We start from the raw sequence: 27,809 nt of genomic DNA on the forward strand, positions 1-27,809 counted from the left end.
GTGTGCGCGCGCGTCTCTTCTGTGTGTGGAAACTCCTTCTGAGCGTTTCCTCCTTCTCACACGCAGCGGGGTGGAGAGAGCCACACCTCGTGCGCGGGGCTGGATTTCCCAAGGAAAGTTTCCATGCCAGTCTGAGCCAGGGAACTGGCTGGAGGCGAGAGAGGAAGGGGGGTCGAAAGAGAAGGAGCCGCGCTCCCCAAGAAGACCAGGTAAGGCTGCCTTAAGAAGGATCCCCTCCGCCTTTGGAAACTTTTTTCTCAGTATCACGCATGACCTTCTGTGCGCGCTGGCAACTAGCGGGACAGATAACTGAGCTTCGGGTTCTGCTGTTTTGTAAAACGCCTCTGACCTCCTCTCTTACTTCAAATGCTCCCAAATGTGTATTCTTGTCCCTAGTTTATTTTTTCTCCTCCCCCCAAAAGTCAGCCGAGGAACTGGGTCTGCCACCCGTGCTTTTGTCATAAATAATCCGCCTTTTGTAGAGGATCGCTTTCGCGAAACTGCAGGAAACTCGCAAACTTAGGGCGGTTGAAGCCAACCCGGTCCTACTCGAGAGGAGACCCGATGAAATCGAGGGGCCGGGGTCTAGACGTTCGTTTCAAGGGGTCTACTCTGAGTAGGGCAAACTTCGGCGCTGTGTGGCCCTCCGTGTTTATTTTACGAAATGCCTTTCCATTTTCTTTTAAACCCGCTTTCGCTTCAGACCTTGAGAGATGGCGTGTCCTTCCCTAGCCTCTCCCAAGTTGGGATTTCTTGTTCTTCTTTTTTTTAACCAAAGGAAACTCTGAGTCCCATTGATTCAGAAAAAAAATGGGTGTTAAAAAAATCTCTCAGCGTCCTTTCCCGAGAGGTTTTTTTTTGTTTTTGGAAAGCCGGTTGGCTAAACCCTTTAGCAAAGTTCTCATGTTCTCTCTCTCTCTCTCTTAACCCCATGACACATTTTGAAAAAGTTTTTTAAAAAACTGAACCACCAACAGAAAGGAAAAAAGAGGGGAGGAAGTCTCTGTCTGCCTCTCATTCTACCCCCGCCCCTTATTTGAAACATATTTCTGGATTTTCCACTGTCTGTTGTTGGCCGGTCATAATAATTTTTTTCGTCCATAAAAGCAACATTAGATCCTTGACCTCCACCACACACACACACACACACACTTTTCCTAGGGGGGTGGGATTACTCGGCCCAAGGCTCCTTCATGCTCCTAAAGAAAGAAAAGGCCTCTGCAAAAAATTTGAATGGTTAAACCCTTTCCTAAAGTTGCTGCAACCAACAGCGGGTTTTGTCACCGTGGGGAGCGGGTGGGGCAGGTGGGTGGGGAGGGAAGGTTGAAACCCCATAGCTCAGCAAAGCGTGGGCTGAAAACATCACAATTTCTGCAAAACTGGCCCACTTCACATTAGGCCCATGGGCTCTTCATGTGGCCTTTTGGGAAAGCGCCACAACTCCGCCGGTAAGCGGTTTTGGATTTTGGGGGAGCTCAGACAACCTCAGCGCCCCTTTTCCCATCAGCTGTAACCCTGAGTTTTTGAGGAATGGGGGTTTGGAGGGGGCCAAGATCTGATCCCCGCAGCTTTGTACATCAGGATTTGTAGCTCGCTCTTGAAACCCCGGGGAGTTCAGCAAGATTTGAGGCCTCTCTCTAACAAAGGGAGCCAAATATATATATTTGTACTTTTTAAAAGAAACAGTAGCCACTTCACAAAGCTTCTTACAGGCTCTTACAAAACCATGTGAAAAGATTTCCCTCCCTCCACTCTACCCATTTCTTCTTCTCCTCCTCCTCTTCCCCCCACTTGCCCCAACCCATTTCCTTTCTCTAGATTTGACTCATTCAAGTCAGAAGAAAGAAACAGGCTTTTTCTGTGTTGTTGCGTCTGTGTGACAGAGAAAGACAAGGGCTTTTCAGGTCTGATTCCTAGCTCTGAAGTCGGGCCACATTTTATAGCTCTCCTTCTTGTGAGATTATAATTGTTTCTGAAACTCTGGGAGGGAGGTATTGATGTGTTTTTTTTCATAGGCAACTACACACACAGTTTTTGCAACATCCAACACATTGTTTCAAATGCACATCCCAAGTGTGGATCAATGTGGAAGTCTTCAACTATCAATATTTCCTTTTAAAAAAACATGTTTATTTATTGCGTTTGTAGAACACCTTTTATCTTTAAAGTGGCATGCATGGTGTCCGTCCCCCCATTTAATCCCCACAACAACCCTCTGAGGTAGGCTAGTCTGAGGGAGGCAGGGACTGGCCCCCCAAAAGGTCACACCCAGTGATCTCCATGTGGCCAAGTGGGAGGATTTGAACCCTTGCTCTCTCCCAGGTCCTAAGCCTGACGCTCTAACCACTACAGAACGCTATCAATTTCATCTTTTAGATGGAAATGAACCATTGTCAGGTGCGCATTTTTGTAGAATCCAAAACCCTTTCGGATTCACATCCCATGCAATGTGTGTGGAGTTTTTTTGGGGGGGGGGATTCTTTGACTATCTTTACACCCCCCACCAATGTCTGCACACCATCCTAAGAATATTTTAACAGTGCTATCCCCGTGCAAGCTTTCTTGGGTGGGGAAGGAAACCTCACTGAACTCCATTGCACTTCCCTCCTGAGCAAACAGGCCTACGAAGAGGTTGCGTTGTTGATTTGGGTGGCGTTGCTGTTTTTTTAAAGAGAAACGAGCCGTTTGCAGTAGGCAGATAAAAACAGTATTTACGCCTAGATAAATATATATATAAACAGAAGGTGTTGAGAGGAGGGGAAAGGGAAGAGAAATTGGAGAGATGAGTGCTTAAAATGCAAAACTTTTATCTTAGCTGCACAACTCTTCCAGCCAGCAGCTACAAAAAAAAATCTGTTCTGTGCCCCAAAATGAAAGGGAAGGGGGTTCCCTCTCCCTCCCCTCTGCAGGCACCCCAAATTACTGCATTCCTGAGCTTTTTTGGGGGGGGCTCTCTCTCAATATCCTCTCAGCTGTGGCCTCCGTATTGAAAAAGACGTTTAGTACGGTACTTTAGTTTCATTTTACCCACGTGAAGAAGGAAATAGCTGCTTCGGTAACAATTTCTACCCCACCTGAGCAAAGTCCTCAGAGATTTCCTGTCTCCTCTATCTGCATCCCTCGCCCCAAAAAAGCCGCCCCATTCCGCTCCCCAACCCCCAGCCGCTGCTTCCTAGATCTTTCTCCTCTCCTCTGAATCCCACGCCCATGACGCGAGGTCAACCGGCTTGAAGGATTTCTCAGCAGACAAGTCAGGGGCCTGTTAGGGCTTGGAGTGGAAATGACATGGAGGGGGGGATATGACGGATCTCTCTGCCAGCGTTAGAAACTCAGATATATATATATATATATGCTAATTGCCAAAATGGCACCCTAAACCTAGGTTACAGTTGCCACAATGAAATGCCTAGGCGCCGTTTTTATTTTGCCATGAACTTGTTTATTTCATTTCTATACGATGAATCTGTGTATAGGCGGGAAGTAGACCATCTTGTTTTGTGGTGCACCGAAAATAATTTGGTACTAAATATCCAAAAGACAGTAGAAATGGTAATTGATTTCAGAAGGCACTCTTCCGTTATGCAACCACTTTCGATACTTGGTAATATGGTTGTAATAGTAGAGTCCTTTAAGTTCCTGGGCTCTATAAATACTTATAACTTAAATTGGTCAATGAACATCAATAGTATTATTAAAAAGGTCCACCAGAGGCTGTATTTCCTGCGTCAACTAAGGAAATTTAAATTGTCCCAGGAAGTGTTGATCCAATTCTACAGAGGCATCCTTGAAACTTTTATCTGTAATTCTATAACAGCTTGGTACGGTACAGCCTCCAAGATAGACAAGAAAAAGCTCCAACGAGCTGTAAGAATTGCAGAAAGGATAATTGGTGTTAGCTTGCCTTCAATAGAGACAATTTATGCTACCCGAGTTAGGAAGAGAGCAGAGAGAATTGTAGCAGATCCTTTACATCCCGGTCATCATCTGCTCGATTTACTTCCATCTGGACGTCGCTACAGGACTTCATATACAAAATCGGCCAGGCACAAGAATAGTTTTTTCCCTTGTGCCAATAAATTGTTAAATTCGTAGTTGTATAGCTTAAGGGGAGGTAAAATATGGGTGGGGTTTCCTTGCTTCTTTGTATTGTGAGAGGAACAGTGTCTGTATGTTTACATTGCAATGTAGCCGAAACAAATTCCAAGTATGTTGGAAAATGTACTTGGCCAATAATAAATTATTCCTATTCCTATTCCTATTCCTATACCGATTTATATTTTAAAGAAAAACAAATCTCAGAAGTGGTTTGCAACACATTTAAGCGCCAGATAACGCAATCCAGAATAGAACAAATTCAAGGAAAATATGTCAGCTCTACGCGACATTTTGCTTTCCCCATATTTATTTGCCTCCTTGATTTATATAGCTGCCCCATAGCAGAAGTACTGTAGGAAGCCTGGGTGGTGTAGTGGTCACAGTGTCCGACTGGGAACTGGGAGATCCGGGTTCGAATCCCGCACTCCGCCATGAAGCTCCCTGGGTTGCCTTGGAGTCAGTCACAGCCTCTCAACCTACCTTACAGGGTCGTCGTAGGGATTAACTGAGGAGGTGAGTGAACCATGTACTCCTTGGAGAAAAAGGCAGAATATACGGTAAATGCAATAAATAAATCGTCTTTTCTGCTTAACTGGCTAGAGAGGCCATTCGCCAGCCTGGCGCCCAGAAATCTCCAAGTGGTCGCAATTGGACCCGTGCTAGTTGCAAAGTGCGTCTGGGGGATTTCAAACGCTGCTGCCCCCTGAAAAATGTGTGTGTGTGTGTGTGTGGATCATAGCACCAGTTAGCCGTTTCAGTAAATGCACACACTGTTATTAAGAGGCACATTTGTGAACCTTGCATATTTGTGTGCCAGGAAATGAATAAGACTTTAGAGAACATACAGGAGGAAGAGGCCTGCGGATCAGGCCAATGGCCCATCTAGTCCAGCATTCTGTTCTTGCAATGGCCAACCAGACACCCCCAGTGGGAAGCCCACAATCTGGGGAGCCCCCTCCCCTCCTGAGGTTTCCAGCAACTGGGATTCAGAAGCATTAATCAGGGGTCAGCAAACCTTTTCAGCAGGGGGCCGGTCCACTGTCCCTCAGACCTTGTGGGGGGCCAGACTATATTTTGGGGAAAATGAATGAATTCCTATGCCCCACAAATAACCCAGAGATGCATTTTAAATAAAAGCACACATTCTACTCATGTAAAAACATGCTGATTCCAGACCGTCTGGGCCAGATTGAGAAGGCGATTGGGCCGCATCCAGCCCCCGGGCCTTAGTTTGCCTACCCATGTATTAATGCCTTCAACAGTGGAGGCAGGGCAGAGCCCTCCCAGCACTGATAGCCTTCCCCCTCCAGGAATTTGTCCAGCTCCCTTTAAAGCCATCTAGGTTGTTGGCCATCACTGCCTCATGTGGCAGTGAGTTCCACGTTGTGGTACATGAAGGTCTTCCTTTTCTCCGTCTTGAACCTTCCAACATTCTTTGATAATCTCACAGTATTTCATGGCGTTTTGGCTGTTCGGAGCGGTGCGCTTCTGTTAACAGTGCAACAAATGCGGAACAGAAAATAAACCGGAACATTTGCAGGGTGGAGAGTTAAGGATTCCCTTGGGAGCCGCTGGGTTTGAATGGGCCTGTCCTCTGCAGCCAGCAATCCCTGGCTGACTTTGAAATTGTGATTCTAATCGCCTCGATTTAAAGTCTGCCTGTCTTGCTTTGAATGTTTGGGTTCAAACACAGGGCCCTCCCTCTGCTAGCTTCAGTGGGAATCCCAGTGTGACACCTGGGCTGGATTTAAGCCAGTCATAATGTGGCTAAGGAATGGACTGGGGCAGTTCAAATCATAGAATCATAGAATCCTAGAGTTGGAAGAGACCACAAGGGCCATCCAGTCCAACCCCCTGCCAAGCAGGAAACACCATCAAAGCATTCCTGACAGATGGCTGTCAAGCCTCTGCTTAAAACCTCCAAAGAAGGAGACTCCACCACACTCCTTGGCAGCAAATTCCACTGTCGGACAGCTCTTACTGTCAGGAAGTTCTTCCTAATGTTTAGGTGGAATCTTCTTTCTTGTAGTTTGAATCCATTGCCCCGTGTCCGCTTCTCGGAGCAGCAGAAAACAACCTTTCACCCTCCTCTATACATCCTTTTATATATTTGAACATGGCTATCAGATCACCCCTTAACCTTCTCTTCTCCAGGCTAAACATACCCAGCTCCCTAAGCCGTTCCTCATAAGGCATCGTTTCCAGGCCTTGGACCATTTTGGTTGCCCTCCTCTGGACACGTTCCAGCTTGTCAGTATCCTTCTTGAACTGTGGTGCCCAGAACTGGACACAGTATTCCAGGTGGGTCTGACCAGAGCAGAATACAGTGGAACTATTACTTCCCTTGATCTAGATGCTATACTCCTATTGATGCAGCCCAGAATTGCATTGGCTTTTTTAGCTGCTGCATCACACTGTTAACTCATGTCAAGTTTATGGTCTACCAAGACTCCTAGATCCTTTTCACATGTACTGCTCTCAAGCCAGGTGTCACCCATCCTGTAATTTGTGCCTTTCATTTTTTTTGCCCAAGTGTAGTAAATCCATCTGTGAAATTCTGTTTCTTGGCTGTAAACCATCCTCTCTCATTCCCCACTTCTAAACATCCTACATGTCCCAAGGCTTCCCGCTCTGGGAACCCCATCAACACCAGATTTTCCAACCCTCGCCCTTCCCTGTGGCTTCAAATCTCCTCTCCCTCAAGGTCTTGGCTAGTCATCTTCATCCCAACCAAACCAACAGCATTCCCTTCCCTCGCTGAGTCTGGGCCGCAAACATTCCGTTGCTGCTCCTTGTGTCCCTGAACAGTTAGGTGTCTGAGCACTATGGGTGTAGGGGCGGGGCAGCTGCCCCCCCACCAAATAAATAAATAAAAATACTTAATGAACTGACCAGTTGCGTCTCAGATAATACAGTTCTGCACCCCCTAACATAAAACCTGCACTACCTTCTCGGTAGTGGCACCGCCCTGTGGAACGCCCTCCACCAGATGTCAAAGAGAAAAACAACTACCAGAATTTTAGAAGATATCTGAAGGCAGCCCTGTTTACGGAGGCTTTAAATGTTAATAGATTATTGCATTTAGTGTTCTGTTGGAAGCCGCCCAGAGTGGCTGGGGAAACCCAGCCAGATGGGTGGGGTATAAATAATAAATTATTATTTTATTATTATATTATTATTATTATTATTATTATTACCCCCAAAATAAATCCTGGCTACACATTCAAGAGTCCCTTCACCTTGCGGAGTGTTTTGTGCTGTGCTTCAGGGCCTTGTATCTCATTCGTTTCTTACAGCCGCCCCATAGGAATAGGTCAGTATTATAGACCCCCCCCCCCGAGATCTCAGGGAGGAGGAGTGGAGGAGACAGAGTGAGGTGCACAAGGGCATCTGAGCGATTGGATGGCAGAGGCGAGATCCTGAGGTTGAATCCTGACAAGACAGAAGTACTGTTTTTGGGGGACAGGGGGCAGGCAGGTGTGGAGGACTCCCTGGTCCTGAGTGGGGTAACTGTGCCCCTGAAGGACCAGGTGTGCAGCCTGGGAGTCATTTTGGACTCACAGCTGTCCATGGAGGAGCGCAGGTGAATTCTGCGTCCAGGGCGGCTGTGTACCAGCTCCATCTGGTACGCAGGCTGAGACCTACCTGCCTGCAGACTGTCTCGCCAGAGTGGTGCATGCTCTAGTTATCTCTCGCTTGGACTACTGCAATGCACTCTATGTGGGGCTACCTTTGAAGGTGACCCGGAAACTACAACTAATCCAGAATGCGGCAGCTAGACTGATGACTGGGAGCGGACGCCAAGACCTCATAACACCGGTCCTGAGAGACCTACATTGGCTCCCAGTACGTTTCCGAGCACAATTCAAAGTGTTGGTGCTGACCTTGAAAGCCCTAAACGGCCTCGGTCCAGTATACCTGAAGGAGCGTCTCCATCCCATCGTTCTGCCCGGACACTGAGGTCCAGCTCCGAGGGCCTTCTGGCGGTTCCCTCACTGCAAGAAGCAAAGCTACAGGGAACCAGGCAGAGGGCCTTCTCGGTAGTGGCACCCGCTCTGTGGAGCGTCCTCTCACCAGATGTGTAAGAGAAAAACAATTACCAGACTTTTAGAAGACATCTGAAGGCAGCCCTGTTTAGGGAAGTTTTTAATGTTTAATAGACTATTTCATTTAGTTTTCTGTTGGAAGCCACACAGAGTGGCTGGGGAAACCCAGCCAGATGGCGGGGGTAAAATAATAATAAGAAGAAGAAGAAGAAGAAGAAGAAGAAGAGAGAAGAAGAAGAAGAAGCAAATCAGCGCAAATAGGGGGCCTGGCTTGCCAGCAAGACTTGCAGAAAGGAACTAGGGATCTTGGTAGAACACAAGCTTAGCATGAGCCGATGGTGTGATGCAGCAGCAAAAATACCGTAGCTAATGCAATTCTAGACTCTTATCAACTGAAGTATAGTATCCAGAGAGGAACTAATACCACATTTGGCCAGACCCCTGGGGTCCCTCCTAGCCAGACAATTCTATGATTTTGTGACTATCTGCTTCATTGCTTAGACCACAATCCTAACCCGCTTACCTGCGAGTAAGCCCCATTGCATTTGCCAGGACTTTGAATTGGGACTGGGACAGCTCCATCTGTAAAGCATGAGACTCTCAATCTCAGGGATGTGGGTTTGAGCCCCACTTTCGGCCAAATATATATATATATTCTATAATGCCCTATACCCGAAGGAAACCCTGCATTTCAAGGGGTTGGGCAAGATGACCCTTACGGTCCCTTCCAATTCTCTTGAGTCGTATGTCTATGGAAGCAGAGCCGAGCCACAAATCGGTTGCCTTTTCCTTTGCGAATTTGCTCTTTTAAAGCCGTCCCAGTGCTTCCTGTGGCAGGGAGTTCCACAGTTCGACTACGCCGCCTTTCCTCCAAGGAGCTCTCGATGGCGTAGGCGGATTTTGGAGGTGGTTGTGCGCATGGCTTGTCCTCAGCGTGACCCTGTGAGGTAGCTCAGGCCATGACTGGCCCCAGAGCTTCATGGCTGAGGGAGGATTTCAACCCAGGGCCTGGTCCCAACACACCAGACGCTACGTCAGGGATGGTGATAGGATAGGCAACCCTTTCAATGAAACCACGGCTTAGTATTGCTGTCGGAGTGACTTGGCCTCCCTTTGTTGCTAGAAGGAAGCTCTCTCTCTCTCTCTGTCTCTCTGTCTCTCTCTCTCTCTCAAGGCCCTTTCCCTTCCTAGCCTGTACCTGCCCCCCCCCATGAAGGCTCCCTTTGTTTGGAGCATGCAAGGCAAGCCGGGCGGATGTCTTGCCTGGGATGCCTCTGCAGACGCCCGCCTCTGACTCACCCCCCCCCCTTGGGAAGGGTTAATTGCATCAGGACTTTTCTGCCGAGATGTCTGCATTGCAGATTCGTGCAAACCGAAAATCAAAATGCATGCATGGTTGGTCTGCGGATACGTCCTCCTTTGTTAGGCGGGTTAGGCTGGGCAGCCGGGGACATAACGACAAAGCCGACTGCTGGGGGAGTCGGGGCAAAGTGCAAGGAAGCCTTCTTCACGCAGCGCAAGAGTTAAACTGTGGGACTCCCTGCCACAGGAGGCGGCGATGGGCACCAACTGGACAGCTTTAAAAGAGGACTGGACAAATTTGTGGAGGGGAGGAGGCTATCGATAGCTATGAGCCACAATGGTTCATAGTTTACCCCTTAATTTACGCCCTTAATCCACAGTTTCCAAATTTTTCGGGGAGATTCCAGATGCTGTAAATGTGCTTTCAAGGCATGGCATGGATGTGGCTTAATACCCACTGGCAGATCATCTTCCCCCGTGAATTGGCCCACGCTTCTTCTTTAGCCTTGGCTCCTGCATTGCAGGGGGTTGGGCTGGATGACCCCGGGGGGTCCCTTCCAACGCCACGATTCATTTTGACAGCTAGCATCCAGGGGTAGTGGTCTCGAGAGCAACTCTCCCCACCTGGCGATCCCTTAGCCCCTGGGATGCAGAAGAAGGACCACGTCTTTCGGCCACGGAGGCAAGAGCATAGCAACCGTGGCCAGTACCCATCGATTGCCCTGCCCTCCTCCGTGGCTTCATCTCGGCCTCTTTCCTAGCCGTCCACACGAGGCCGAGGGAGAAAGGAGGTGGGTGGGGTCAGGGGGCGGCAAGGCGTGTGAGCTGCAGCAAGGCACCTTGTGACCAGACCGCAGATGGCACGTGTGACCAACAGAACCCAAAATAACTTCTTTGCAGAAGTGCTTGGGGTCTGGCCGGAAAACCGGCTTTCGGTCAGTGCTGTCACTGGAATCTTAAAACCTCGGCCAGGCCCCCATCTGCGGTTTGCAGCTCTCAAGATCTCATCCTCCCCAGACAAAAATTAATTGTGCGGTGGGAAGGATCACTGTGTATATCTGTTTTCCCTTAAGGTCTGTCTGTCTGTCTGTATCATATATCTATCTATCTATCTATCTATCTATCTATTCATCTCTTGATATTGATAAAGAGGAAATGGCTGCGATTTGGAAAATCACCGGAGTTTGGGGGGAAGAGAGATGCGATCTCTGGGCATCCATTTAATTGTGTGTTTGTATTTGTGCTCCTGATGGTATGTGTGATCTTACTCTCTCTTTTTAAATATTTTTTATTGTTTTATACTAAGTTACTACAAAAAATAAAATATACATTCACATTCATTTTTCAATTTTGGCTATCATAGCCGTGACTTCCTTCAGACGTTCCACATGGCATTCAGAATTATATCTTAATATTATACTTCTTTGATCTACCATTGCCTACATTATCATAAATCTCTTACTCACTCTACCATAATTACAAAAATATTTCTACACATTAACTACAAAGCTTCTTGAAGTCCTATTAGCGTATTCAACTGCGAATTATTTGTCAAATAGTTTGTAAACTTTAACCAGTCTTTGATGAATTTCTGGTCCCGCTGTTCCCAGATTCTTCCCGTCATTTTGTCCAGTTCTGCATATTCCATTAATTTCACTGTCCAATCTTCTTTTGTCGGTATTTCTTCCTGTTTCCGCCTTTGTGCTAGCAAATCCTAGCTGCAGTCACTGCTTATTGGAAAAGTTTAACATCCTGTTTTTTAATGTCTGTACCTACAATACCTAGTAGAAAGGCTTCAGGTTTTTAAGCAAAATTATATTTCAACATTTTTCTCAACTCATGATATATCATGTCCCAATATGCCCTCACCTTCTTGCACTCCCACCACATATGATAAAAGGTACCGACACTTTCCTTACATTTCCAACACTTATTATCAGACTATACATTTGCTAGTTTAACTGGGGTAATATGCCATCTATACATCATTTTTAACATATTTTCTTTTATTGATGTACATGCCGTAAATTTCATTCCTTCCTTCCAAAGTTTTTCCCAGTCTTCTAAGATGATGTTATGTCCAAAGTCCTTTGCCCAATGAATCATCACCGACTTTACTTCTTCATCCTTCAGGTTCCATTCCAACAGCATCTTGTACATCTTAGCAAGTACTTTAAAGTCACTATTTAATATTTCAATTTCAAATTTTGATTTAGTCTCGCTAAAACAGATGTGATCTTACTCTCAATCCTCTTTGCACTTGCAAAAGTTTCCAGGTGGACAGACCGCTTCGTTTCCACTTGGTGTTTCTCTCATCTCTTGCTGCTTAAAATCTGGTTGCTTTTCACCCCTCAAACGTTCCGGTTTATCTTGCGTCTAAATTCTGTCGCGCCACGCACACAGACACACAGTTACATGTGCGTAAGAACATCAGGAGAGCCCTACAGCTGGGTCAGGCCAAAGGGGGCCCATCTAGTCCAGTGTCCTGTTATTACCGTGGCCAAATACCCCTAAGAACCTGGAGGACTAGATAGACTGCCTCTGGAGCTGAAGGTTCTATATGAACCTCAGAAGAGCCTTGCTTCTGGATCAGACCATTGGACCATCTAGTCCAATATCCTCTCCTCCCAGGGTCCACCAGGTGCTTGTGGGAAATCCTTTTGCAGGATCTGAGCAACAAAAACGCTCCCCCCTCCTGCGATTTCCAGTCCTCTCCCCTCCACGAATTTGCCAATTCTTTTAAAACCGTCCAAGTCGGTGGCCGTCACTGCCTCCTGTGGCAGGGAGTTCCACAGTTCCACTCTGCAGGAAGAAGGACGTTCTCTCTCTCTCTCCTCTGAATCTTCCCACATTCGGCTTCATTCAGTGTCATCTCCACTCACCTCACAGAGGGTTTGTTGTGGGGGAGGAAGGGAAAGGAGACTGTTAGCCGCTTTGAGACTCCTTCGGGTAGTGATAAAGCAGGATATCAAATCCAAACTCTTCTTCTTCCAAACTCTTCATCTGAAAGGAGGGGCATGGCTGGCTGGGGTCTGTTGGTGTCTTGCAAAAGGAGTCAATTTGGAGATCTGCAGAGAACATGCACACATCTGCAGCACCGCTGAGCATTACAGAAGAGGGCAGAGGAGTTTTGGGGACAAGCAGAAGGTATCCCACGATACCCGGTCAAAGAAACCAGAGCTCCAGACAGCTCTGGACTCAAGCCAACTGACCTTCTACTCGATGACCGGCTGTGGGCATCTTCGGAATGGGGACACGGCAGAACCGCCCCCTGCCAGACCTTTGCAAACCCTTTCCGGTCAAGCAGCCGCTGTTTACCCATCAACCCATCATGGATGCAAACTCCAGAAACCCCGGTGCGATGGTGCTGCTAGCCAAACTCCCAAGGATATCCTCTCAGTGCAGGATTAAAGGAACCCAGGAGGAGACCCTCTGGATCAGACCCAAAGGTCAGCTTCTTCTGACCTTTGATGCAGCAGCTAAAAAAGCCAATGCAATTCTGGGCTGCATCAATAGTATAGCGTCCAGATCGAGGGAAGTAATAGTACCACTGTATTCCGCTCTGGTCAGACCTCACCTGGAATACTGTGTCCAGTTCTGGGCACCACAGTTCAAGGAGGATACTGACAAGCTGGAAGGTGTCCAGAAGAGGGCAACCAAAATCAAAGGTCAAAGGCCTGGAAACGATGCCTTATGAGGAACGGCTTAGGGAGCTGGGTATGTTTAGCCTGGAGAAGAGAAGGTTAAGGGGTGATATGATAGCCATGTTCAAATATATAAAGGGATGTCATGTAGAGGAGGGTGAAAGGTTGTTTTCTGCTGCTCCAGAGAAGCGGACACAGGGCAATGGATTCAAACTACAAGAAAGAAGATTCCACCTAAACATTAGGAAGAACTTCCTGACAGTAAGAGCTGTCCGACAGTGGAATTTGCTGCCAAGGAGTGTGGTGGAGTCTCCTTCTTTGGAGGCCTTTAAGCGGAGGCTTGACAGCCATCTGTCAGGAATGCTTTGATGGGTTTCCTGCTTGGCAGGGGGTTGGACTGGATGGCCCTTGGGGTCTCTTCCAACTCTAGGATTCTATGATTCTCCCCCTATGGCACCCCTACAGATGCACCCAGGGAAGCCGACGGGCAGGGCTCCTTTGCCGTTAAACTGTGGGACTCGCTGCCGCAGGAGGAGGCAGTGACCTTTGGCTGCCCAATCCAGCCACAGGGCTCTTCTTAGGTGCTTGTGGAACCTCCAGGTGCAGAGGCGATCTATCTGGATCCCTAGGCTCTTAGGTTTGACCAATGGGAGAACAGGATGCCCGGCTGGATAGGCCTCCGCTTTGGCCTGATCCAGCAGCAGGGCTATTCATAGGCTCTCATTCTCTCTGGCCAGTGACCTGCTTAGCTGGGTGACCCGGAGCCACGCAGAGGCCAATCCGTAGGAACGGCTGTGCCGGCCTGAACACTTTCCCTGCACAGACTTACTGCAGATAAGGAGGCCCGCCTTGCAAGAACCTCTGTTCCTTCCTGCCCTCTCTTGAGCAACGGCTGATTCCTCTCTCTCTCTCTCTCTCTCTCCTCTCTCTCTCTCTCTGCAGTTTACCCACAGCTGCTGTGTAGCAACAGCTCAAAACAGAAAGTAAGGGAGGGTGGGGTGTCCTGAGGCTCGCTTGCCTTTTGAGGAGGTAGGGTGTCACCGTGCCAGGGAAAAGAAGCAGGCGGATCAGCTGCTTGGCATGCAGAAGGTGCCAGGGTCAGTCCCCCAAAGCATCACTAGGTAGGGCCGGCAGAGACTCCCAGAGAGCCTCTGCCAGCCCGTGTGCACAATGTTGGGCTACATTAACAGGCAGCTTCCTGTTTAAGTAAGCTCTTTAATCATAACCACGAGGACTAGGAATATTTTGGTTTTAGGGGGGGGGGGAGGACTGTAACTAACTGGTGGAACGCCGAAGGTCTCAGGTTCGATCCCCAGGTAGGGGTTGGGTGGCCAAAGGGGCCTGGCACCTGTGTTGACCTCCAGCTGCCACTCGGGTTTTTACAAATGGTTTTGTTCCCCGGTGTCATGAGGACTAGAAGCATAACTCTTGGAGGTAAGGAAACAAAAAGAAGCCCTCACTTCTAACACGTGAGTGTCGGCCGGCCTGTGGTTTTTAGATCGGCTCCACTTTACTATAAAGGGCGAAAGACTCCACTGACCAATTTATTTTCAAATTGGGGGCAAAATCTGGGCCGCTGGTCATCCCAGCCGCTCTCCGGGGTTTTGGGCAATGGACATTCCCAACCCCGCTTGGGATTTCCAGGGATAGGACCCAGGACTTTGCTCCGCGCTCTGCCACGGAGCTATGCCCCTTTCTTAAAGCACGAAAGTAAGGTGCCAGTCCTCATGGGCTGGTTTAAACAGGAAGATGCTCACGCCAAGTTACAAAATCAGTCCACAGAGCTCGGGATCGATAGGCAGTGGATTCCCTGGGGTTTCCAAAGATGAGGGCATTCCCAGCTCTACTGCAGACGCCAGGGAATGCCCCCGGGGTCTCCTGTTGATGCTACGGAGCTTCCTTTAAAACCAACAGGAAGATTCTAGTCCTCACGGTTGTGAGACAAGGGCTGATCTAGGCAGGAACTGAGGAAGTGCTTTCTACGGAGCCATAAGCCACCTCTGTATTGACTGCACACTGGCTGGCAGCAGCGGCTCTCCTAGGATTTGGACAGGGCTCTTCATGGATCACTGCCTTGTCGTGGCGAAGGGGCTTGAATTACTCAGGGAAGCTATGGACAGGTCAAGATGGACAGGTCATAGTGGAGAGTTTGGACCAAACGTGATCCACCTGGAGGAGGAACTGGCAACCCACTCCAGTACCCCTGCCAAGAAAACTCCATGGACAAAGTAGTAATGTACGGAAGTGAGAGCTGGACCATAAAGAAGGCTGATCACCGAAGAATTGATGCTTTTGAATTATGGTGCTGGAAGAGACTCTTGAGAGTCCCATGGACTGCAAGAAGATCAAACCTATCCATTCTCAAGGAAATCGGCCCTGAGTGCTCACTGGAAGGGCAGATCCTGAAGTTGAGTCTCCAGTACTTTGGCCACCTCATGAGAAGAGAAGACTCCCTAGAAAAGACCCTGATGTTGGGAAAGACGGAGGGCACAAGGAGAAGGGGACGACAGAGGACGAGATGGTGGACAGTGTTCTCGAAGTGACTGGCATGAGTTTGGCCAAACTGCGGGAGGCAGTGGAGGATAGGCGTGCCTGGCATGCTCTGGTCCATGGGGTCACGAAGAGTCGGACACAACTGAACGAGACAACAACAAAACAACAACTCCCTCCAAGCCCTACCTGGAGAAGCCAGTGGCGGATCGAACCTTCTGCATGCCAAGCAGCTGCTCTAGCCACTGAGCCACACAGCCCTTTCCCCCTACAGCTGTGCAGACTCGGCCCTCGTTGGACAGCACCTGATGTTGTTCCGCTGCTGAGTTCCCAGGCTTCTCACCTGCCCACAGGGCCAAGGGCCTCTGCCCCATAAGTCCAACCTGTCCAACCCCCCCCCAGCCCCAAACTGCTGGGTGCTCAGTCCCGCTTTCCTTGCAGGCGCCCAGCTCGCCCTGGACGTGAGTCTCCCCGCCGACTCTGTGCACATCCTGTTTTTGTCCGACACTCGATCCCTTCCGAGAGCGAAGCCACCGGAGATTTGTTTTTTTAAAAAAGAAAAAAGAAAGAGGAGGGGGGGCAGCCGAGGTTAAGGAAGCGAAATATCAGCCGCTGGGTTTCCTGGCCCCCTCTTTGGGCGGGGTGTCTCTGTGGAGGGCGTGCAGTTGGCCAAGCGAAAAGGGGCCGCCTGATTTATTTTCGTCCTGCCTTTTTCTCCGAGGGGCTTGAGGTGCTACTCGGCCCCACCCCAATTTAAACAGTGAAAGCTGGTGAAAGCGGGACATAATTTTAATGAAAACCTTTAATCCTCTCGACAAAACCTGTGAGGTAGGTAAGGCTGAGAGGCAGCGATAGCCCCTAGGTCACCTTGGTGTGCTTCGTGGCTGAGCGGGGATTTGAACCCAGATCCTGGTCCGACACTCTTAACCACTAGGTCGCACTGCCCCACCAGCTTTGGTCAGCCCTCTGCCGGCCCTCGCTTGCCGTCCTACTGACAACCAGTTTTGGGGGTGTCCCCGCTTGCCAGTTTCCTCCTCTCTGCTCAGCGTTGCCCCCCTTCTGGAAGTCAGCAGGGAGGAAGGGGTCGGGCCAAAGTAGAATGGGTGGCTCTGCCCGCTGTTGCCCCGACTGCCAGGCTCCCTGCCTCCCCACCCATCAGCCCAATGGGTGCCAGTCACCATGCCAGGAAGAGATTTGGGGAATCTCCCCAAATTACTTTCCTTTTGCAGTCCTCTTCGTGCCCTCCTTGGGTAGAAGAGAAGAGTTTGGATTTGATATAACTGCATGTGGAGGAGCGGAGACGCGAACCCGGTTCACCAGATTACGAGTCTACCACTCTTAACCACTACACCACACTGGCTCCCAGACCAGGATGTGCTTTTGAATTCTTGAAGATGGTTCTTGCTTTCGCTAGCGGAGGATGGAGGGGTGTTTGTGTGCGAGAGAGAAGGGACGGTGTATCAAAATCTCTGGCTCCCTGGCCGGAATGCGGCCCCCAGAATGTCGCCCCAGGAGAATGTGCGGCCCCCCATTGTCCTGGGCTAACCTCTCAAGCCGAGTCTCCTCTTTCAAATGCTGCGTCATTTTAATAGGGGATTTTAATTATTATTGTTATTGCCACATGTTGTAATGACTGGTGTTTATTTTTACACTGTAATGAGATTGCTTTTTATCGTGGGTTTTAATTAGGGACGTTTATATTTTGAGCTTTACTTAATTGGTTTTTAGTCTGTTAACGGTAGGTTCAGAGGCCTGTTTTGGCTTCAAGCAGCATATATGTTAAGGAATAATAATAAACACATGTTATATACATACTGATATATATCTATATGTATATAAAACTAGTTATCTCTCTGTATATCTGTATGTGTGTGTGTGTATGTATCTACCGGTATATATCTCATACAAGCACACTCACACAGTTGTGTCAACCAAATCCTCCTCAGAATATACACCCATTGAAATGTATTTTTTATTTTTTTAATTACAAGTAGGTAGCCGTGTTGGTCTGCATAGTCAAAACAAAATGAAAAATAAAAAATAAAAAAATACTTCCAGTAGCACCTTAGAGACCAACTAAGTTTGTTCTGGGTATGAGCTTTCGTGTGCATGCACACTTCTTCAGATACACTGAAACAGAAGTCACCAGACCCTTTATATAGTGAGAGAGAGAGGAGGGGTATTACTCAGAAGGGGGGCGGGAATGGGTGATTGGGATGGGTGTGGAAAACCTGTTGATGACTGTTAACGACTGCAGTGGTCTTACAGGAAAAAGCAAGGGGTGAGATGGCTAAAGATAGCTTTGTCATGTATAATGAGATAAGAATCCAATGTCTTTGTTCAGACCAGGTCTCTCCATGGTTTTAAGTTTGGTAATGAGTTGCAATTCAGCAACTTCTCTTTCCAGTCTATTTCTGAAATTCCTTTGCAGTAAGACAGCTACTTTGAGATCTTGTATAGAATGTCCTGGGAGACTGAAGTGTTCTCCTGCTGGTTTCTCTGTTTTGTGATTCCTGATATCAGATTATGTCCATTTATCCTTTGGGGTAGGGTTTGGCCTGTTTGTCCATATAGAGAGCTGAGCTGAGCGCACTGTTGGCATTTGATGGAACATACAATGTTGGAAGATGAGCAATTAAATAGACCTGAGATGGTAGTTTGATGTTTTGGGGCCAGTAATGGTGTTGTCCGGGTTTATGTGGCAGCAAGTTGGCATCTGGGTTTATGCAGGCTCTGGTACCAGTGTCCATGTTGAGTCCTGTTGTTGTATTATTGTGGGCGAGGAGTTGTTTAAGATTGGTGGCTGTCTGTAGGCAACGAAAGGTCTTCCTCCCAGAGCTTGAGAAAGAGAACTGTCATTGTCTAGGAGAGGTTGTAGATCTCGCAGCTGACCCCAGAGCGACATCGCCAGCCCTGCACACCTGACGCAGGTGGCAGGTGTGGCTACGCAACTGCTCTTTCGCCACATAATTCCTGCCTCCAAAAAAAGCCCGCCTGGCTTCCCACTTCTCAGGTTCCTTCCTATTTATTTCTGCCGCCCCACCCAGTCCAGGTGGAGAGATGAGTCAGAGGTGAGCAGGCTGAGGCAGGAAGGTGAGCCAGTTTGGGCCAGGAGGGCTGGCTTTTTGCCTGGGGAGGCAGGTCGTGCCAGGGCAGGTCGGAGACATCCTTCCCTGCCTCACTGTAAACACGGCAGTTATTTCTCCTCCCTGAAACGAGGACAGGTGGGACTTTTTGGAGAGGCGGCTGGTGGAATAAATGCCTGCACAAGCAATCATTTAATTCCTTCATGTATCATCTGAGAGATTTTACTTTCTGGGCTCCATGATCACTTCAGAAGGTGACAGCAGTCACGAAATTAAAAGACGCCTGCTTCTTGGGAGAAAAGCAATGACAAAACCTAGACAGCATCCTAAAAAGCAGAGCCATCACCTTGCGACAAAGGTCCGTATAGTTTAAGCTGTGGTTTTCCCGGTAGTGATGTATGGAAGTGAGAGCTGGACCATAAAGGACTGATCGCCGAAGAATTGATGCTTTGAATTATGGTGCTGGAGGAGACTCCCATGGGCTGCAAGAAGATCAAACCTATCCATTCTGAAGGAAATCAGCCCTGAGTGCTCACTGGAAGGCCAGATCATGAAGTTGAGGCTCCAATACTTTGGCTGCCTCATGAGAAGAGAAGATCCCTGGAAAAGACCCTGATGTTGGGAAAGATGGAGGGCACAAGGAGAAGGGGACGACAGGAGGTGAGATGGTTGGACAGGTTATAGAAGCGACCACATGAGTCTGACCAAAACTGCAGGAGGAAATGGAAGACAGGAGGGCATGGTGTGCTCTGGTCGGTATGGGGTCACGAAGAGGCGGACACGACGAATAGTGGCATGGGTGTCTTTGGCATGTGCAAATGGCATGGTTTTGTTTCCCGCTGAGCCCGGGGTTGGCCCTGTGGGTCAAAGACTGAAGACCCAAGGAGATTTCAACTAAACATTAGGAAGAACTTTCCGATGGCAAGGGCTGTTTGAGAGTGGAACGGACACTCGGAAGCTGGTGCACTCTCCTTCGTTGGAGGTCATTAAACAGAGTTTGGATGGCCATCTTTCAAGGATTCTTTAGCCGTGAGGCATGCAGGGGGCTGGACTGGAACACCCATGAGGCCCAACCCTACAATTCTATGATTCGATCCACCTACCTGCTGACCTCCTTGCTTCTCTTCCTCCAGATATAGCTAGAGCTTCTCCCATCATCTGGGACTGGCCCTTGTGAGTCAGAGTCCAGATTTATTGATTGATTTTGTAAAAAAAATAAAAAATTGTATGCCGCTTGCTTGCTCAAAACAACAAACTCAAAGCGGTTTCCCGGAAAAATAAATTATTAATAAAACAATGGAGTTAGTGGTTAAAAACATTTGAACAATAATTAAAACCAACAAGCCAGAAACAGCTTAAAACACACGTCAACGTTCTACACACCTGAGTAGTCTTGCCAGAACGAAAATGTTTTAGCAGGAGCCAAAGTTGGCTGGCTGAAGTGAATGGGAAGGGAGTTTACAAAGATTCAAGACTCTCTATCTATCCTCTATCTATCTACAGTGAGGGAGGAAAGTATATGTTGAGGGAGCTGAAGGTTCGAGTAGCTACACATCAGCCTTGAAATCTTACTGACTTGGAGAGGATCTGCAAAGAGGAGTGGGGCGAAATACCTCCTGAGATGTGGGCAAACCTGGTGGCCACCTGCGAGAAACGTCTGACCTCTGTAATTGCCAACGAGGGTTTTGCCACCAAGTACAAAATCATCTTTTACTTATTTCACTCATAATGCACATCAATCTCTGACTTTTGTCTTCTGGGTTTCTGGGGTTTTTCCTGTTATTCTGTCTCTCACGGCTACAACAAACCTACCATTAAAGTTATGGACTGGTCATTTTTTCGTCAGAGGGCAAACGGGCAAATTTAGCAGGGGGTCAAATACTTCCCCCCTCACTGTATCTATCTATCTATCTAATCTATCTCTATCATCTATCATCTATCTATCTATCTATCTATCTATATATCTATCTATCTATATATCTATCTATATCTATCTATCTATCTCTATCTATCTATCTATCTATCTATCTATCTATCTTATCTATCTATATCTAATCTCTATGTCTCATAGATAAGCTTGGAAGTGTTCTCATGGCACCTGATGTCAAAATCCACTTTTTCCTTTCCTTTCTTTGAGATGTTTGCCGCTATTCCGAAGCAAAACCCAACACAGCAGGCAGCACTGATTGGACAGCGCCTGGGTTGTCACCGACACGATGCTCAGCCCCTGGGGTGGTTTTGCAACCTCAGCTTAGGAAACCTGTACAGAATCAGACCCTTGGCCTGTCTAATACAGTACTGTCTACACTGATTGGCAGCAGCTGGGGTCCCCCCCCCCAGCCCCACCTGGAGATGCCACTGGGGTTCGAACCCAAATCTTCCTGCACGCCACCGAGCCACAACCCTTCGCCATTCGGCGCTTCCTTCCTCCTCCGTCTCAACATGCCCCCTGTTCTTTCTTTGGTGCCAGTTTTAGCTGCAATCATTTGTTTTGATTTTAGGTTTAACGTGCTGGGTGGCTGAAGGTTTTACTGGTTCGTTGGTATTTTAAGGGTTCGTTTGATGACAAGCCGGGTATTTTGGGAGGCCCCTCTGGCGTGACCCAGAAAGGTGGACTGCAAATATTTCAAACAGATATATATAGCCGCTGCGGCAAGGGGAGTTTCAGCCTTCCAGCTGTCTCTTCTGGTTAGCCCGAAATTGCTGCAGCTTGGAGGTGCGGGGTTTTAGAATCAGAGAATCACACAATTGTAGACTCGGAAAGGGAACCCAAGGGCCATCTAGTCCAACCCCCTGCAATGCAGGAATCAAGGAATCAAATATTTGCAAAACTCTGGACAAATGACTGTCCCTAGAGGGAGGGAGTCAGGGGAGTGAGAAGTTGTGATTTGTTTTCTTATAGTCTTAATATGTGTTGTGTTTTATTTATTTCATTTCATAAAATGCATACAGCACTCGACTGCAGGAACAACAGCCCTCAAAGCAGTTTACAAAAGTAATAAACAATAGAATTATCAGTAAAAAAATTTTTAAAAAAACCTTCAGAACATTCAAAAAATAAAATCAGCCATAAAATAAAAACAGATCAAAACATACACCCGCATTTTTTTTCAGATTTCTTTTTCTTTATTTCAAGGTTCAAATTTACATTTTATCACTCAATGGTTTTCTTTATTCTGCCATACTAATGTCTTCCTCCCCCCCCATATTTATAATCACGATTACATACAATTGTGTCTTAAAATCCCACCATATCCAGTTTCATCCTCTTTAATGGGTTTCTTAAAATATTCTGCTGTTTTTTCTTAAACTTTCAAACCCGCTGTGGATTTCACATATGGGAAATTACTGTATATTTTAAATAGGCTTGAAAAAGCTTCCAGTCCTCCTTGAAAGATTCTACAGAGTGGACAGGGAATAAATAATAAATAAATTATATTATTATTAATAATAATATAATAATCTGGATTTGTGTCTCTTATACACATTCTCCATGTCTGGGGAGGCTCGTCTCAATAAAAACCTTTTTAGCAGGCACCGAAAAGAGTGCAGCGAAGACACCTGCCTTGATATCAAGAGGTGGGGAGTTCCGTAGGCGCTGCCACATTAAAAAGACCGATTCCCTTACAAAAGTAAATCGGGTTTTATGTGGCACCCGTTGTTGTTGTTTGTTGTTTGTTGTTGTTGTTGTTGTTGTGTGTTGTGCTCTGTGGGTGGCCTTGGACCAGCCTGCCTCTCAACCTAGTCTACTCTGCAGCATTGTTGTGGGGAATAAATGTTGGGCGAAATAGATCTCCACCCACCCATCCACCCACCGTGGCCTATCTAAATGGCTGTGGTTAAAACAATAAAGGCGAAATATTTGCAGAGCTTCACAGACTAAGGTTTTCTGGAAAGGCAGCTCATCACCTGGAGAAACGGGAAATCCGTGCCAATTTTCTTCTTACAGACCTGTAATTTCTATTACAGTCGTACTTTGGTTCGCCAACGCCTGTGAGTCCAACGGATCTGAAGAATTGTGCATGCACACGAAAGCTCATACCAAGAACAAACTTAGTTGGTCTCTAAGGTGCTACTGGAAGGATTTTTTTATATTATTTTTTTGTGCAAACCCGGAAGTCAGCGTTCCGGTTTGCGAACATTCTTTGGAACCCGAACGTCCGTCACGGCTTCCGATTGGCCGCAGGAGCTTCCTGCGGCCAATCGGAAGCCGCGCCTTGGTTTCCGAACATTTTGGAAGTCGAATGGACTTCCGGAACGGATTCTGTTCGACTTCCGAGGTTACCACTCTGTGTCAAAAGTCTGGAATGTATTGCTGATGTCTCTGGCCCTCCCTCCCTCCCTCTCTCTCTTCTCTCCCTGCTTGAATATTTCACACCTGTTTTCTGGGAGGATTTTGTTCTATGCTTGATAATATAAAATATGGAGAATCGTGAACACCACCCTGAGCTCCTGGGAGAAAAAGGTGGGCGAGAAATTATGATGATTATGATATCAACAACAACAACATTAACACTTATATCACATCGTTCCCCACAGTTCTCCCCTCTGCCAATTTATATCCTTACAGCCGCTCTGTGAGGTAGGCTAGGCTGAGAGACAGACTAGTCCCTGGGGCCGCACCCAGTGAGTTTCATGGCTGCGTGGCAGGATTTGAACTCTGGTCTCCCAGGTTCTGGCCACTACACCACGATGTATAAAACCAATTATACCTTTGTTTTTCCGGCTTTGTCACACAGTTAGGGGCGTTTCCACCTTACTACGGTCTCCTGGGTGGTGTGTACCTGATGGTTCGCCCTGCGTCATGTCCTCCCCGTGCAATTAATTTGAATTTATGGATCTTACGCGGCCGGAAGACTTGAAGTAGGCTTGGGTAGCCTTAAAAGCGGGTGAGAGAAATTTCTGGAGGAGGAAGAGAGGATACCAGGCCCCGGAGAAAAAGGAGAGGGGAAACAGAGCGTGGGGGCTGCTTCCTCTCTGCCCTGCTTATAAGTTTCCAAGAAGTAACTTGCTGTCCTCTATCAGGAGCAGGAGGCTGGGCATAACGGCCCCATGTTGGTCTGATCTGTCAAGGAAAATCCTGCATGCGTAGGTCGGTCTACTGCCAGCTGTTGGCTTCGAGAAGCAAATGGAGCCTCCATGTACAGGAGTAGTCTACTGTTGAATATAACTACCGGTATTTCTGGGGACGGGTAATAAGGGAGAGCTTGCTTGCTTCCTGGGGGTGTCTGATGGGTTGGAAGCCAGATGCCTGATTTGGCAAGCCTAACCTCCCTGGTGCAGGATAGACTCTTCCCACGGTCCTCTGTGTTGCCGCCTTAAGAACATAAGCAGAGCCTGCAGGATCAGGCCAAGGGGTGTGTGGGCATCTCTGTTCCCAGAGCGGCCAGACAGATGCCTGTGGGGGAGAACGTGCATGCAGGATTCGAGCACTAGTGTGTCCCGCCCCCCCCCCGGTGATTTCCATAAACCGCTATTCAGAAGCATTACTGCCTACCGACCTGCTCCAGCTGCAGGGTTCCTATGGTGTTCGTATGAAACCTCCAGATGCAGAGGCAGTCTATCTGGATTCCTGAGGTCTTAGGACATATTTGTGAGGAAGGAGCGGGACAGGGCAGACCTCCTTTGGCCTGACCCAGCTGCGGGTCTCGTCTTATGTCCACACCTCCGTTGAACCGCGGCTTCCGTTTCCTAATCGGATTGAAACCTGTTTGAGGGAAAGGGATGTTTCTCAAGGAGAAGCCCACCGAGAGAATGTTCTCTTGTCCCAGGAAAAGAGCGGAGACTCTTTGCTGAGTCAGTTTTTTCCTTCCTCCTGACGAGGCTTTTCTCCGCTTGCAAAAACAGCAATTTGCTCCATGACTCTGTCCCGGTGCCTCCGTCATCCTTTGGCAAACAGACAGGAACCCTGGTGATCCAGCCGCAGCGGCTGCCGGCAAGCCCCGCCGGAGGGATGAAGGCCGCGCATTGTTCCTGTCTGGCTGATCCCACAGCAGACAGTCTTGGGGGCTGGTCGGGCCTTCCCCGCCGCGTCGATCTGGCGGTTTGCTAAAATGATGCCTTTTAAAAAATCTCTTCTTAATTCCGCTTTGCGAAACCCCCGTTGGAAACTCCTTCCCTCTGCCTTCGGTTACTAAAGCGCAGAGAAGTTAGGATAAGAAGCCTCAGAAGAGCATTTTGCCAGATCAGGCCAAAAGGGGCCCATCTAGTCCGGTATCCTGTTCCTCTGTGGTCAATTGCCCCTAACCACCTAGAAATCTAGATAGACTGCCTCTGGACATGGAGGTTCCACCGGAATGTAAGAAAGAGCCGGTTGGATATGGCCAATGGGGACCCAGCTAGTTTAGCATCCTGTGACTAGCCAGATGCGCCAATGGGAAGCCCGAAAGCAGGATCCGAGCACAAGAGCAACTCTCCCTCCTTTAGGTAAAGGTAAAGGGATCCCTGACCATAAGGTCCAGTGTGGACGACTCTGGGGTTGCAGCGCTCATCTCGTTTTATTGGCCGAGATGAGGGAGCCGGCGTACAGCTTCCAGGTCATGTGGCCAGCATGACTAAGCCGCTTCTGGCGAACCAGAGCAGCGCACGGAAACGCCGTTTACCTTCCCGCCGGAGTGGTACCTATTTATCTACTTGCACTTTGACATGCTTTCAAACTGCTACGTTGGCAGGAGCAGGGACCGAGCAACGGGAGCTCACCCCGTTGCGGGGATTCGAACCGCCGACCTTCTGTTCAGCAAGCCCTAGGCTCTGTGGTTTAGACCACAGCGCCTCCCCTCCTTTGGCTTCCAGCAAATGGTAATTCAGAAGCAACACTGCCTCCCAACTGCGGAGGCAGAGCGTTGCCATCCTGTGCAGCTACGGTATATTGTCAATTCTCTCTTTGATTTCTTTCATCATTACCAACCTCTTCTCTAAAGTCGGCTAGAAATTCACTAAGTTCCGACTTGGGGGTCTTCTTGCAATGATTGTTTCCTACCTTGGGTCGGTTCCCCCCCCCGGCCATATCCTTCTTTGTTTAAACAAAAATAAAACTGCTAGGAAATAGGGGGGGGGCCTGAAATGTCCTCCCACCAGAACACTCTCTAACCAACCGACCACATGGCTTCCCACAAATATTCCTGGAACGTAGTTTTCCTTAAGGGCTCCGGGAACCGCAGCTCTGTAGTGGGTCAGCTACAGTTCCCAAGATTCTTTGCAGGGAGGAACCATGGCTCCTTAAGTGTTGCAATTAGGTAAAGGGACCCCTGACCATTAGGTCCAGTCGCGTCCGACTCTGGGGTTGCGGCGCTCATCTCGCGTTACTGGCCGAGGGAGCCGGCGTACAGCTTCCGGGTCATGTGGCCAGCACGACAAAGCCGCTAGTGCTCAAAATGTGTGAGTGTGACCTCTGTATAAAAAATGGGTTTTTAAAATAATTATTTGCAAGGCTGGGATCCGACGCAGAGCAAGCTCTGGTGAGCTCAGTGGGCTTAATTTTCAGTAAACACACATCAGATTGCAAAGCAGTTGTGTTATGACTTTCCGGCCCGTCGTGTGACGCAGGCGGCCGCAAAAGCTTGAGAAATCCAAGCCCCAGAGCCAGTGACCCTCGGTGAGTCTCTCTCTGTGGCAACACTTTCAAAATGAGGAAGTGGCGTCTTTTTTCATTTAGAGTTCTTTTTTTTTTTGTAAGAAAAAAGAAGTGACTCCAGTCTGGTTCTATGGAAACTCTCGGTTTCCTGTTATCTGCAAAGAGCAGTCGATTCGACCAGAAAAACAGGAGGTCTTCAACTGTTGGGTCTGATCTTCCTGGAAGGGAACTTGTGGGGCGATCTGCTTCGCAATGCCTTCAGTAAGAAGGTATCCTTTTAAGAAAAGGAAAGGAAAGTCATATTAGCAGTCTATCCCCCAAAAGAGAATCCCCCCCTCAGGACCAAAACAGGGCAGGAAAGGGTTAGTAAACCTTGGACATGACAAAAGAGACAGTATAATAATTAAGAGATTGAAATATGAAAGCTTTATGGAAGTTTGGAAACTTTCTTTGGAGTATCTGGAAAAATAATAAAGACCACGGAAGTGCGAACAGGATCGAACATGGCAGCGGATGGGAAATCGACGATGAATTTTTAAAAGGGGGAAGAATAAAGGAATAATTAATTGTAATGAAGGGAAAATGTAATAGATAAAAGTATGTTGTATAACACAGCAGGAAAGGGTGGGAATGGAAACCATCAGGGGGGAAACAACTTATAAAAATCTTTTAAACTGTACTAAATTTGAAATTACATTTTTAAAAATCTTTGAAATTCAAATTAATTGGCAAAAAAAAAAAACCCACAGCCTCTGCGATCCTAATACTCATAGCTGATGCTGTTTGCAGTTTCTTCCTATATACATAGAATGTAATGCTGTCATCACGCAGCTCCCATTGGGGGATTTGCCAGCGCAGGATTTGCAGGAAGTCAGAGCTCAGCCCCCCATGGCCGATCTGTCGTTCCTCAACAGGACCCTGGATTCGCCAAGGGTGGGCGGGGTTTCTGAGCGATTCAACCGGGGGGGGGGGCAGCCCTTCATATAAAAAGAAGAAGAGCCTTGCTGCAGGATCAGACCAGTGACCCATTTCCCCCTTCCTGTCCGTATAATGCAGTGTTTTCAACCTTTTTTGGGCAAAGGCACACTTGTTCTCATGAAAAAAATCACGAGGCACACCACCATTAGAAAATGTTAAAAATTTAACTCTGTGCCTATATTGACTATATATAAAGTAATTTTTCAATTTTTCCCACGGCACACCAGGCAACATCTCGCGGCACACTAGTGTGCGCGGAACAGTGGTTGAAAAAACACTGGTATAATGGCTGCTATGAGACCAGGATGCTGGGCTGATCCAGACCCCTCTTCTGACACCTTCATGTTCTTAAGGAATATTAAAAAATCTTCTAAATGACGCTCTTTTCTTTCCTCCCTTCCCCAAAGGTAGACTTCAAACAACGTCCGAGGAGCCCTATTTGCTTCTGCCTCACTGTCAGGGCACGGGGAGGAACTCCGCAAATCTCCGCCAGCGTCTTTTCTCCGGAACGGCGGAATCGTCTCAGCTCGCGAAATGATCTCGGAGGCCGTCGTGTGAATCTTCTGGACCCTGCAGTGGTGGTGGGGGGGGGAGA

At 48.0% G+C, this 27,809-nt stretch overlaps 1 long non-coding RNA gene across 1 annotated transcript; it reads left to right on the forward strand.

Annotated features, from left to right (window-relative positions):
- Positions 1 to 27,804, forward strand: LOC117061746. Its single transcript, XR_004428135.1, has 2 exons — positions 1 to 209; positions 27,622 to 27,804. It is a non-coding gene; the product is annotated as an uncharacterized LOC117061746 (long non-coding RNA).
- Positions 27,805 to 27,809: the final 5 nt, after the last annotated feature.

This window comes from Lacerta agilis, chromosome 17, assembly GCF_009819535.1.
Source record: "Lacerta agilis isolate rLacAgi1 chromosome 17, rLacAgi1.pri, whole genome shotgun sequence".
NCBI lineage: Eukaryota > Metazoa > Chordata > Lepidosauria > Squamata > Lacertidae > Lacerta > Lacerta agilis.